This window comes from Macadamia integrifolia, chromosome 2 (genome assembly GCF_013358625.1).
Source record: "Macadamia integrifolia cultivar HAES 741 chromosome 2, SCU_Mint_v3, whole genome shotgun sequence".
Classification (NCBI taxonomy): domain Eukaryota; kingdom Viridiplantae; phylum Streptophyta; class Magnoliopsida; order Proteales; family Proteaceae; genus Macadamia; species Macadamia integrifolia.
In genome coordinates this window covers 39,418,760-39,433,759 of record NC_056558.1, presented here as the reverse complement: position 1 = coordinate 39,433,759, position 15,000 = coordinate 39,418,760, and positions in this window count along the sequence as shown.

Below are 15,000 nucleotides of genomic sequence, written 5' to 3'. Positions count from 1 at the left end.
TCTTTTCACTTTACAGTACTTGTATGGTCAATGTATATGGCTGATTAAAATGTCTCTGCCAAAACTTGATCTTAGTGGGTAAGAGCAGATCTCTCCTGAAACAAAACAGTAAGGAATAAATCATGTCGCCACAACCTGAGATGGATAAAGAGATCTGAGGGTGAAATGTGGATCACCAAAATCCAGTGATTTAGCAAATATTCATTCTGTAGAACATACTAAAGTGCGGATGATTTGTACTGTGATTTGACGCAGGATAAATTCCACATACTGCTGATAGTTAATTAACAAGAATAGGAACCAACAAATTATGTTATGTTAACAAGTGAGAGAATGGGTACTCTTCTTTCTATTTAATTTTGATTTTGAATGTATGCAATCCCTATTGTTGTGCTGTGGTGAAGCCGTTAAAGAACCCTTTCACTTTGTGTAACAGCAATTACTACACCCCCCAAGACACAAACAATTCTTGGACTGCACTTCTGCATGTGGTTTTATCCTTCAGTGGAGTGTGGTGGTAGCAAGGTCCCAGGAGGTCATGGGATTGACTTGAGCTATAGAATCCACTTGTATCTCTCACTGAGTTTTGTTGAAGCAAGGCTTAATGGTCATCCTCATCAGTTCCTGGACTGTTGGATAATAGTGCCTCCACTGATTCATACTGAAACAAAAACAGAGTGAAGGGAAAAATAATCAGAATTTTCTTTTCTTTGAATCTTCCAAGTTAGATTACTATGTCTGACAAAAATAGATAAATCCTGAAGGTAGAAGTGTTAATGTTCATCTTACCTGACATCCACAGAAGAGGCAATACCGATGTTCATCCCTGAGCTTCATCAGTATCTCTTGCAAATCTTGCATCCAAAGATGTCTTAGTGCAATCTGAACAAAACCCACCAAGTAGAAAGCTTGGCATTTGAACTGGATGACCACTGGCTATCTAACCCATCTCTAGGATCAAAGCAATTGAATTTATCTATCCTGTTCTTTCTGCCAAACAAAGGACATTGCTGCTTATTGCAATTACATCTTAATTTGGTTGCAGGAGTTGCTTTTGGCTTGATTTTCAGAACCCATCACCAAAATGGTGAGGCCACCGACTCACCTCAATCAAAAAACCACCTTGATTGATGCACACGGCACTTAGAAGCAGAAGCACAGATTAAAAGAAAGAATCCAATCCAAACCTCTTATGTTATCTCTACTTCTTCATCTTCCTCTTCCTCTTCAGCTCCATCACCTTTTTCGTCGTCCTTGATGAAGTAAATGATGATGTTTAAAATTATTTAAGATATCAGAACTGGTTTGAAAAAACAAACTTAGAAATGAGTTCAGTCAATTCAGCAGATTGACAATGAAAAATATTTCATAAAAAAGAAAAAAAGAAAAACAGAAACAGTAATTTAATAACTAAAACCTATTCGGTTTAATTATTGACATAATCATAGGAAAAATGAGGAAAGCACAGCATCCAATTCCAACCCGGACCCTTACTTTATTTGTGTATTTCTGTCAATATGATTTTATTTGTCTGCTCCTATTACTATGATTCTATTTGTTTATTTCTAGTAATATGAATCCCATGAATTTTGGTTACATGTTCTGTTTTTGGGTCATGTAGACTGATGAATATCTGACATGGTATGTTATGGAAGCAGAAAAAAAGGTTGAATCTCATAACCTTCCCGTGGGTACTCAGTAACAATTTATTTTTTCTACATCAAACATGAATTGAAAATGAAAACTTTATTTCCAAATTTGTATAGTGATTCCAAGATAGGTGAGTAGAAGACAATATGAGTACCATTTCCAAATTTGTATAGCACCAATTTATTATTTTTTCAATTTGAATGTAGATTTACTTTTACAATGGAGTTTGATGACGGCTACAGGAGGCGAAGGAAAATCATAATCTTTGCAGCGACTGCTGTTGTTATAGCAGTAGATCAGTATATAAAAAAATATCTGAAGAAAGAGCCATACCGTTGTGAACCCCTACGTGGTATTATTGAAACAGAGAGAATTATCGGTCACACTGATAAAACATGTCGAGAACAAATAAGGTTAAGAAAGAGGGCTTTTTTTTAGTTTAAGTCAAATAAGGTTAAGAAAGAGGGCTTTTTTTTAGTTTAAGTCATTTGATTAGGGAGAAGGGTCTACTGAGGGATAGCAGATCTGTGCAAGTGAATGAACAACTAGTTATGTTTCTACATACAGTAGGACACAATGTTAAAAATCACGTCATTGCACACAAGTTTGGACATTCTGGTGAGACTGTAAGTAGGTACTTTAACCTTGTATTGGGAGCAATCATTAAATTGTACCCGATACTATTGAAACCTCCAAGTGTCGCAGTGCATCATCGGATAACAAATAATGAAGGAAGATTTTACCCTTATTTCAAGGACTGCATCGGAGCCATAGATGGGTCCCATATCCCTGCGTGGGTGCATTTAAGCCACCATCCGAGGTTCCGTGATAGGAAGGGTGATATTTCCCAAAATATTCTTGCTGCTTGTGACTTTGACATGAAATATACTTACATTCTTTCTGGTTGGGAAGGATCAGCATCAGATACTCGAATCTTAGACAATGCATTACATAGAGACGGCGACGGAAAATTGGTGCTGCCACGAGGTAAATATTATCTCGTTGATGCTGGGTATGCTAACCAACAGGGGTTCTTACGTCCATATCGAAACCTTCGATATCATCTGAAGGAGTGGAGAAATATTGATCAGTCACCAACTGATAAAAAGAAATTGTTTAACCTGAGACATTCACAATTAAGAAATGTGATTGAACGTTCATTTGGCCTCCTGAAGTCAAGATTCAAGATCCTGAAAAACCAGCCAGAATATCCTTTCAAAACACAAGCCAGAATTGTGTTGGCATGTGTGTTGTTGCATAACCACATTCTTACACAGAATAATGTTGAAGAAGAAGAACGATGGCTTGATGAAGAGGATGAAGAGGTTGAAGAAGCTAGTACTAGTACCCAATCCACCTCTCACCAAGTAAACGATGATGTTGAAGATGATAGTTCTGATGGCGAGGATCATGTGCTGGAGAATGGTGATTGGGATCTATTTCGAGAACAAATTGCTGACCATATGTGGGCTGATTGGGTTGCAACCGATTTGTCCAACTCAGATTGAGTATTGAAGAACTAGAATATTTGTTATTGATTAACTTCTTTTTGGAATGTAACTTTTGATGTGGACAAATTTAAATTTTTTTTTTTTGCATGGTTTGGGATGACTGTATAAACATACTTGAAAGCAGATTTTATTGTAGTATGTGGACTATTATCTAAATTGCAATATTAGGTATATGGATTCCAGTATTTAGTAATTGTTATTATTGCTTGATTTAAATTTTTTTTGTTGTGGGATGCATGTATGTGGACTATTATATAAATTGCAATATAAGGTTTATGGATTTCCCAATTAGTAATTGTTATTATTACTTGGTTTAAATTTTGGTGTTGTGGGATGCATGTTGCTGGACTATTAACTAAATTGCAGTACAAGGTTTATGGATCTCTCAATTAGTAATTGGGCTTCTTGCTTGGTGTCAAATTTGTGTTGTGGGATGCATGTATGTGGACTATTATCTTTATTAAGCAACTATTAGGTTTATGAATTTCCCAAGTAGTAAGTGTTAATGATTGCTTGGTATTAATGAAATATACTCACATTGTATATGGTGTATTTTGTTAGTTTTGATGTGATGGAACCAACATGAGATTCTAATAGTAGGTCACGGGACATTGCTTCATGGCCTAACGCCGTTTCTCATTACATGTTAGAGTGTGTATTGAAGTAGTACAAGAGTGGTAAGGGTGGAGATAATGGACTGAAAAATGAGCAGTTCATTGAAATTGCCAACCAACTGAAGGAGAAATTATTTACTAGTTACGACTGTGAACAAGTGAGAAACCACTTTCGGATTTGGAAGCAAAGGCTTAGAGCATTGAGTGACCTATAGAAGCAAAGTGGATTGGGTTGGAATGCGTCTGATATGAGATTTGATGCTCCTCAACACTTCTGGAATGATTATAGGGTATAATGGGATTCTTTAAATTGTTCTTTCTATATAATTGTGTTTTTTTTTTTTACTTACAACATAAGCACATTGACATTGTCCTTTATATTGCTAGAAAAAAGAACAAAAGTATTGGAAGGAACATAGTGTGCTCCCAATTCACCTTGAAGTTGGAGCTTTGCTAAGGAAAGAGATGGCAACTGGGAATGATTCAACAGTCCCCTCTGAAGCTGCCACTGAAGTTATGATGGACGTGACAGGTACTCATGTTGAGGGAATAGGGAACAATGATGGTGTTGACTATGAACCTATTGAAGAAGAAGAAAGTGTTCCTACCACTCCCATTGGTAGTACTAGCTGTTCGCGAGGAAGACCTCGTGGGTCCGTTAATAGTGGCAGAGAAAAGAGGAAGAAGGGTGTAGCTGAAAAGGTGGTAAGTCCATTGAAATCGATTGCTAACTCAATCGAGAAGATGGTAATGAGTGAATCTCAGTCTGAATTTGGGAGAGCCATTATAGATGCTGTTGATGCCATTCCAGACCTCAATTTTCAACAAAAGTTTAAGGCCAAGGAATATTTCATGGCCAAGCGGAATTCTGCCATTATCTTCTTGGGAACAAAAGTAGAAGATAGGCGAAATCTGCTTGAGATGTACTTGCCAGAGATTGAGAAGAATTGAGGTGATAAAAGTAAGTGTTTGGATGGATATCCGACAATGGTTTTATTGAGCAAGAAAATGTATCTGTTTGGTTTAAGTAACTTTTGGTTTATGTTAAGTCTGTGACAATGGATTAAATGTAGTATTAAGACAGGTTAAGACAATGGTTCTTCATATGTTTCTATCTGAATGATTTCAAGGTTTAAATATGGACAACATCATTCTTATTTGTCCATTTATATTTTGGTTTATTTGGTATGGTATAAATAGGGAGCGCATAGGAAGCCAGTTTATTTGGTTTATGTGTCATTGAAGTCTCCTATTTTTTGTCCATCACACTCAGATGGGGGGTGTACTTAATAGTATTTTCTATGCATATAGACTATTGAAAATGTTTGTGTTAACTTACAGATGACATCGAATATATCCGCTTGTGATATTGCAAAGTGTGATTACTGTGGGAAAGGTTGCTCAGTTTTCATTTCTAAGTCAGGGTCACATGTTGGAAGGAAATTTTTTAAATGTTCAATGAATTGCCACTTCTTCATGTGGGTTGACCATCTTAAGATGTGTGACTGTGGGAACGGTCAGTGTAAGGTCAGAACTGCGAAAACAAGTGCAAATTATGGTCGATATTTTTGGTGCTGTCCACAATCAACTGGGGTATGAATTTTTTAAATTTTTTGTTTAATTTAATTTTGTAAACTTTTTTCAGATGTTTAAGATTTGAATGTTTATTTTCTTGTATTCTTATAAAATGATTATATTTGCTTTATAGGTTGAAAACAAAGGTTGTGGAATGTTTGAATGGATATCAAGTTCAAGCCCAAGTTGTGATACTTACCAGACTCCACCTAGGTCCCTATGCTCAGAAACATCAACTTCATCATCTCCTTCCCCTTCATCAGACTATATCAAAGGATACTTGAACGGTGCAATAAAAGAATCTGAGGGTCATATGAGGATGTTGAGAGATGTTCTTGACATAGTCAAGAAGCTTGATTTAAACAAAAATGTATGATGAACTTTTTTGGAATTTTTTAGAAAGAAAAGTCTGAAACCATTGTAATGATATTGAGTTCATTATCTTTTTTTTTTGATAGAAAGACTTAATTAGCATTTACTAGTACCTGGATGGACTCAGTACTATATTCGAGTATTTACGTGCTTCTTCTCTCATTTGGTCCTAAGGACCTATATTACTGGCTTCTTGCTTGGAGACTGTTGTTTATAAACACTTTGAAGCATATCTATCTCCATAAATCAAATCATCCGCTGGTTTGGGCAATTTTCAGATCTGAATTATATGGTACACGATACCTATTTCGATTACATGAACTACAATACAATCATGTCTTGTAATGTTCTTCTTTTTGTCCTCTTCAATTTACAAAAAAAAAGTAAAAATAAAAATAAAAAATAAAAAAAATAAATTACTGCACTACAGTATTAGACTTAAAGGTTTAGGGTTACACTTTTTTTTTTTTAACATATTACCATAAAAAAGAAAAGGAAAAAAAATTAAAAATAAAGTACATGTGTGGACCAAATTGTATTTTTAGGTTTTGTTTGTGGGAATTTTTTTTTTCAACAGAACATGGGTTCAAAGACTCAAAGGTAACCAAACAGTTTTACACTCATAATCAATGGCCAGAATCAGGGTAACTGTTTTTCCACTTAGAATCAAGTGATAGAATCAGGGTAACCAAACAGTTTTTTTACCGAGTTGAAATGATTCCAAAGAAACTCATTCATATGAGTTAGATCCAGAACCCATAATCCCTGGGATCTGATCCGATGGATAATTCGAACCAAACGCCCCCTTATTGAACATATAGTAGATTGGAATCTAGTGATTGCAAACACTATGTGGGAATAGGAAAGAATGACATAAAGAATGATGAAATGGAGCACTAAACAGACTAAACAGATTTGACAAGCACTGCTTGGCCTACTTGAGACTAAATTTCATTTCCATTTTGAAAGGTGATTGTTGACTATGAGGACTATATTTTTTGAAGGCCCTGGCCTTTAGATGATGGATGGAAAATACCACTCACTTTTTTTTTGGTGGAAAAAAATACCACTTTCTAAATACAAGTAATGTTGTTATTCATTTTCGCAACACCAAAAATTCAGTTTTCTTGGGGCTCTCATCTTTATCGAAGTGGAAATGACTTGTGAGAGCCTAAAAGAACCAAAGGATATGAGGACACCTTTTGCCAAAAAAAAAAAATCACGAGCAGCTCATAGAAATTTTTTCTTAAAAGTATTTAGAAACTATATATTGAACAAGTAACATACATTAGTTGTCCATTGCATTGAGGCAAGCTGATGCTCATGAGCTAGCAAAATTACTCCTTCCAGGTGCATAGGTAAATAGAAATGTGTGTTGTACGAGCAATGAATTCATGACAATTACTTGAGGTGAGTGGATTGACTCTTGTCACATAGGTTTGTGAGTTTATATTTAGTGTGTTCTCTCGTTCTTTATCAAATCGTTTATTAAATGGTTCCAAGTTACAACATCTTAAATCAAAATCAATTACGGTTCTAGTTAAACAGTTTATCAATTTCAGTTTTCCGTTGGATTGTCAATTCAAATTACTAATTTTGGGTCCAATTGGGAATGAACCTATTTTTGTTGGGCTTAAACAGTTGAACTACAACATTTCGGCTTAAGTTGTTACTTAAGTAATAAAAACAGATTAAATTAGTTTACATAATATAAATCCTTACAAAACACTTGAAAACATATATAGAATGCTATGACTAATTGGTTTGTAACCAATTTAGTATGTATAATCAGTTCAATAGCATACCCATTCCAGTCAATTTTAATCGGTTTGAAATCAAATCAAATCGTTTATTAAACATGGTGTCAAAATCTAACTCAAAACAACAAAACCAACCGAAACCAATATGAGCTTTATTTGATCATGTTTCTGGCTGAAGTTTTGTGAGTCTGAAACCAAACCAATCAAATCGCAATGAAACTGATAAGACACCGAACAAAAATCAGACCAAAACCAATATAACCCAATAAGAAATCCATATTAACCCAAAATTCATAAAAAAAAAAAAAAAAACGAATATATTTTACATGGTAAACTAAACCGATAATAAATAGATAAGAAACCAAAACCAAACCAAAATTGCACACAAAAATCATAGAATCAAACCAAAACCAGTCCAAACTGATTGATTGACACCATTAGTTTTACTCTTTAAAATTAAAACTCAACCGATCGATTAGTAAATTGTTTATAGGAAAAAAAAAAAACCTAACCATTTGCGTGTGTCTACATTTAGACATATGTGGGTGCGAAAAGACTATGCTTCTCTCCCACCCATGCATTGAAGATAACTCTGCATGACCTCCTATTGGTCCACACATTAGTATAGTGGTCGCTCCACCAGATAGCATTGTCTTGCTATGATTTATATAAACAATTTCAGTTTGAATTGACATCTTTACATACATCTATTGCCATATGTCAATTATGGATTTTAAAATTTTCACAAAAAAAAAATAATTATGAATTTTAAAATATCGATGGTGACAAATGATTGGACCAACTAAGGTAACTTTAAGAAGCTTGATTAATTAAAAGTTAGCAAGGAAAAGTCCAAAGTTCATGCTTGGATTTATTTTATTCAAGTCTAACTTAGCTAGCATTTAAGCTCAAGAACTGCTCTTGAAGTCTCAGACCTTGACGAAAGAATTATAAAATGAATGAACTTCTTAATTTGATGTTTGATCAATCAACTACCAAATACTTATTTTTTATAGCCACTAAAAGCTTCCTTTTTATGGGTAAAGGGACATTTTGCCTCAAGGGTTTTCCCTGGCCTCATTTTGTTACCTTTTTATTTGTTTAATTAGTCTCCTTTAATAATAGTAATTATTATTTAAGAAAATTATCCAAACAGCCAATAAGATTTTCTCAATGACTGAAATGCACACTATTAAACCTTTATTCCTTTAAAAAGGATAAAATTTCCATCTTGTACCTCCTTTTGAAACATTTTAGGTACCGAAAGTTGCTCCACCGACTGAAACACTGAAACACTTAAAGGAGCTCAATCATCTTCATTTCTCTCATTAGGCCATATCTAGCACTTAATGATAAACATTTTTAGTAAAAACTCTAAAATGAGAATTTTATATATTATTTGAGAAAGTTTTTCCTGCTCAGGGGCGTAGCTTATACAGACAAGAAACACCCAATGAGTGCCCAGAAAAGAATCTATTTAGGAGGCAAAGAGATCATTTCAAGGGAAAGGACAAAAATACAAAGAGGGGAAAATTAGCAAAGATTCAGAGAATACATTCCTGACAAATATCATTTCCCCATATATTTTTTCTTTTCAGTCACAACCTTTTTTTTTTTGGTAAAGGATTAGATTTATTGAAAAAGAACCTCACGAGGGAGGGGAAGATTACAACTATCACAATACAGAGAAAGATGAGTGAAAGGGGGAGGGGGAGAGTGATTCCATATAGCAAAGAACTTGTGAGAGGAACCAAAAGATGCAAATGCATCGGCTACTGTGTTGGCCTGACGATATACATGATGATATTGCACCTCTTCAAAACTGTTGCTTTGATGAAAGCAATCTGAAATGATATGTGAAATCCTCCAAGGTATAGAGTTGATGAGTTCTTTAAGGATATTGACTATTAGTAAACAGTCACTTTCTTGGTGAGAGAAATTTGGAGAGCAGTCCGTATAGTGATGGCTTCTGCTATAAAGGCATATGTGATACCCACATACTCAGCAAATCTCGCAAGAAAGCTTCTTGTATGGTCCCTAAGGACTCCTTTGCTGCCTGAATTACCCAGAGCTCCCATGGAGGAACCATCAATATTGTTTTTAATGAAAGGGTATGGTGGTGGAGACCAGTCTATGTGAAGGGTGTATCTTAGAGGACTTCTTTGGACTAGAGGGATATGGTCAAAAGCCAAGAAATAACTTTTCCTAATGATAGATGAAGCTGTCTCAGGAGCATGATTATGAGAGGTTGCATTATAATTGAGCCAAATTTGCCAAAGGAGTTGTACCATTAAAGCTAAAGCTCTTTGTTTGCCTTCATTCGGGAATCTTATGGATAAGAGACTTTCAATCCAAGCTGATGTAGTCATGCCAATTGGAGAGAGTGGAAACATAGGAATTGAGGACCAAATAGAGGTGGGGATTGGACACTGAATGAATAGATGATTTGAAGTAAGAGGGAAGTGGTTACAAGTAGGCCAATTGTTAGGGATGTTGAGTCCCCAGGATGACAGGATTCCTCTATGAGGTAGGCGGTACAAGAAGAGTTTCCAGAGGAACACACAGATTTTGGGTGCGGTAGGGAGATGCCATATGAGTTGCCATATAGGGTTGATTTATGTATCAGATGGGGCGAGGGAGAGACAGTAGGTTGAAGCAACAAAGAAGGATCCATTTGCTATATGTGCCCAACGAAAATAATCAGCAGTGGGGTGAATAAGTAGGGGTAGAGATAGAATCGCAGTAGCAATGTCATCAGGCCACCATTGAAAAATTATATCAGAATTCCAATTATGCGAGGCTAGGATGATGAGATCAGCTACTGAGGAAGGACCACCAAGGGGGAGAGGTAAAGGGGCAGAGGAAGGAATATATCCAGGGATCCAAGGATCCAACCAGGGGTTGATAGCGTGGCCAGTTCCAACTTGAAGAATAATGCCCTTAGAAAGGAGAGGTTTGGATTTGCATATGGATTTCCATCCCCATGAGGCATTAGGGGGACAACAAGAATGAAGAAAGTCTGTGTGGGGAAAATATTTTGATTTCATTAGTCTACCCCACAAGCATTGGGAGGGGTTTAGCAGTTTCCAAGCTTTTTTAGAGAGAAGGGCAAGATTCATATTTGATGAAAGCTTAAGATTGAGCCCCCCCCATTTCTTAGACTTACAAATGGAGTCCCAACTGACAGTGTGGATATGTGACTTATTACCATTAGACCAGAAAAAATTACGACTGAAAGAATCAAGCCTATGATGGATTGAAGAAGGAGGGGAGAAACAAGACATATAATACAAGGGGAGAGAAGAAAGAGTGGATTGAATGAGAACGTGTTTACCTACCGAGCTAAGGAGTATAGCTTTCCAGCCTTTTAATTTTTCATTAACTCAAAGAAGTAAATCAAACACTGGGATTTGGAAATTTTGCCATGGGTGAAAGGGATTCCTAAGTAAATATCTTGAGCAGACGAGGGGAGAATGTGGAATCTATTAAATAAAGTTCTTTTAATGGTGGAAGCGACATTAGGACTAAAATGAGCACGTGATTTATTAACATTGAGGAGTTGGCCAGATTGAGTGCAAATTTGGAAATAATAGATGAAAGCACTGCTGATTCCTGCAGAATGGCCCGACCAAAGAGAATGTTATCATCAGCGAAGGCAATGTATGAAATGGGTTCGCTGTTTCTTGAGAGTTTGACTCCATGAGGGGAATGGTTGTGGAGGGCAAGAGAGAGGTGGGATGATAAAATCTCAGCACAAAGGATGAATAGGTAGGAGGAGAGAGGGTCACCTTGTCTAAGGCCACGGGATGGAGAGAAGAAAGGGAGCGGGGAGCCATTGAGAAGGATAGATAACTGGGTAGTTTCCACACAAAACATAATCAGTTTGACCCAGTTAGGGTGGAAACCAAAATGAAGAAGGGAAGATTGTAAAAAGGACCAGTCTAGACGGTCATAGGCCTTATTGAAGTCTAGTTTAACAGACATAAAGCCATACTTGCCTTTTCTCTTTTTGTGTATATGATGGAGGAGTTCATGGGCAATAAGGACATTATCCTGGATGTGTCTCCCTTTGATGAAACCGTTCTGGATGTGTCTCCCTTTCGAAGCAGGCATCTTCATTACCACATTCATGATCTCTGCAGCAGTAACTGGTTGAAGAAGAAAATCATTATCTGCTTGTGAAACACTACCTCTGATTGGTAGGAAATATTCTTCATCTTGCATTGGATTTGTGGCTGTGAAGATATCCTGAAAATGACTGGTGAAAGCACGCACTATGTCCCCACGTTCTGTAAAAACCAATCCCGGATGATTGATGGAGCGAATGCAATTTCTAGCACATCTATTGAGGGTTGTATTAAGGAAATATTTGGTGTTTGTATCTCCATAACAGGACCAATTTGTGCGGGCTTTCTGTTCCCAAAAGTAGGCCTCGTTGCATCAATGAGTGCTTAAGCAGAGCGCTCAATCACATCCTACATTAATTAAAATTTTATGGAAACAATATATACTTGACAACTAAAATACCATTAAGATTAGGTTATTAGATCTAACGGTGTTAATCGGTTCGGTTTTGATTTAAACGGTGTGGATCGGTTTGGTTCATATTTATTTGACTAAAATCATAACCGCACTATTTAATAAACGGTTCCACTTTCTGAAACCGTGACCGTTTAGTAAACGGTTTCGGTTTCCACTGTTTCTAAATGGTGTCGATTTCACGGTTTTAAACGGTTTCGATTTTGGTCTATTCCATACTGTTTGTAAAACGGTTCACAATCGGTTTGTTATAACTTGCAACCATCTCTAAACTGAAGATCATAAACTTATCAAAAAATAATTGGTAACCACAAATAAGAGATTTTATATTAACGATGATATGTCTTAATTTGATAATCTAGTGCTATTTCTTTACATGGTCATTCTCAAACATTTAAAACTAATATCCTACAACATTCAAATCCAGCCTTTTACAACATAAAATATTAAAATGACAGGTGGTTCAGCCAAAACACCCCATCTGTGATAACATAATAATATAGTAACATATATGGATTACAAGTTTATGATATAAAGCCTAAACTTGAACTGAATTACAATAAATCATACCAAAGCAGGATGAGCACTTAATTTAATTGTTAATTGTTATACGGATTACTGCCCCTTCTTTATTTAATTGTTGTACGGATTAATCAGATCGGTTTAAAATGTTTCAATTCGGTTTAAAACCAATGGGTTCCGCAATTAAAATCGACCCGACCCGTTTATCTAATCGGCCTGAAACTTGAAACCATAACCACACCATTTACTAAATGGTTTTGCAATTTTAATGTAAATAGATCGATTCGATTTCGATAAACGGTTTCGATTACAAATTCACATCCTTAATTATATCCATCACTATATTGTGGTGATTTATCTTTTGTTTCTTGAATCTTTTGGCATGGCATATCTCTCGCTCAACTTAGTTTTATAGCTGTAAGATGTGATATTTAGGTTAGTCAAAAGTTTTTCATCAAGAATGAATTTAATATTTTGATTAAATTTTGAGGATGGAAAATTTCATCATTAACTCTCATTCCTGTTCAAAATTTTATGAATTCATCATTGATAAAGGAATATTCATTCCCATAATTTCATTAGATAGGGACCATTTAATCACACTGGTCACCATTACTATCCATTCCCCATTTCCCAATAGTGTTGTCTTGGGAATACTGGTTCACATACAGCCGCCATAGTTGTTAGTTATTAGCTGTATCCCTTATTGTAGTGACCAATCTTGCCATGACAAGTCTCTCTCCCTCTCTATGGTAGTCAAGCTTCTCTAAAAACCAGTATGTAAAAACCACATCCATTGAGGGTTGTATTAAGGAAATATTTGGTGTTTGTATCTCCATAACGAGACCAATTTGTGCAGGCTTTCTGTTCCCAAAGTAGGACTTGTTGCATCAATGAGTGCTTAAGCAGAGCGCTCAATCATATCCTACATTAATTAAAATTTTATGTAAACAATATATACTTGACAACTAAAATACCATTAAGATTAGGTTATTAGATCCATCACTATGTTGTGGCGATTTATCTTTTGTTTCTTGAATCTTTTGGCATGGTACATCCGCTCAACTTAGTTTTATAACTGTAAGATATGATATTTAGATTAGTCAAAAGTTTTTCATCAAGAATGAATTTAATATTTTGATTAAATTTTGAGGATAGTAAATTTCATTATTAACTCTCATCCCTATTCTAAAATTTTATGAATTCACTATTAATAAAAGAATCTTCGATCTCATAATTCCATTAGTTAGGGACCATTCAATCTCACTATCACCATCACTATCCATTCCCCATTTACCAATAGTGTTGTCTTAGTGATTCACATACAACCGCCATAGTTGTTGGTTTTTGGCTGTCCCTTATTGTAGTGACCAATCTTGCCATGACAAAGGCTCTCCCCTTCTCTAAGGTAGTCAAACTCAAGCCTTCAAACACAGACCCATATCAGTTAGCCCAATTGGGCCGACCGCAAATAAACCAAGACCGGCCCAACATGTTAAGCCAAACATGTGAGGATATAGAAGCAACTGATAACTATGATTCGGTTTCTCGATGTAAGAGATCACATAGACCGGCGCTAGATCGTTAACATTGTATATAAACTAACCCGTCAGGTCTGACCAAACCCGATCTGTTCCCCAATTAATATGGTGTCAAAACTTAAACCGAATCGAAAAAACTGAATGAATCGAACCAATCAAAGCTTTATTGGTTCAGTTTTGGTTTGAGATATTATAATCCCATAACAAATCTAATCGCACAGAAACCAAATGGACCCAAAACCAAATCAGAACCGACTGAAAACTTAGACCGAAACCAAAATAAAAAACAATCCAAAATTCATTAAAAAAATCATGTTTTGTATAAATTTATATGAAAAATCAAACTTAAATTGGATAAAAAAACAAAACCAACCCAATCAAAAATTGATACAAGAAATTGAAGTCAAACCAAAATCAAACTGCATAAAAAAACAGATACTAAAATTTCCCTATTGGTTCGATTTCGATTTCACCACTATCACATTGAAACTGATTCAACCCAGACCAAAACCAAACCGAACTGACTCGTTAACACCCCCACCAATTACCTCCTGCTTTATATGTCTTCCCCTGAAAAAGCCCTAACCATTTCATTTCTTGTTTTCTCTCTTCATTTTCCTGCTGCTCTCCTTTCAGAGCCCATTTGGAGGCAATTCTTGTGAGAGCCTATTAATAACTCGTTTAACCCGATTATTGCTAGACCGAATATAGCCTGAAAACTGATAGACCGAAATATATTATGTCCATTTCTGGCTCATGCAGGCCCGATTAGATAATCTGAGTGTGGCCACAGTGCAAGTGCTTGAATTGGGGGTGACCAATCAGACCGGATCAAACCGGACCAGTTGATATATATTTGTTGAACCGGCCCGTTTCAAGATTAAAAAAATCCAATTAAAATCCTACTCTTTTTTTT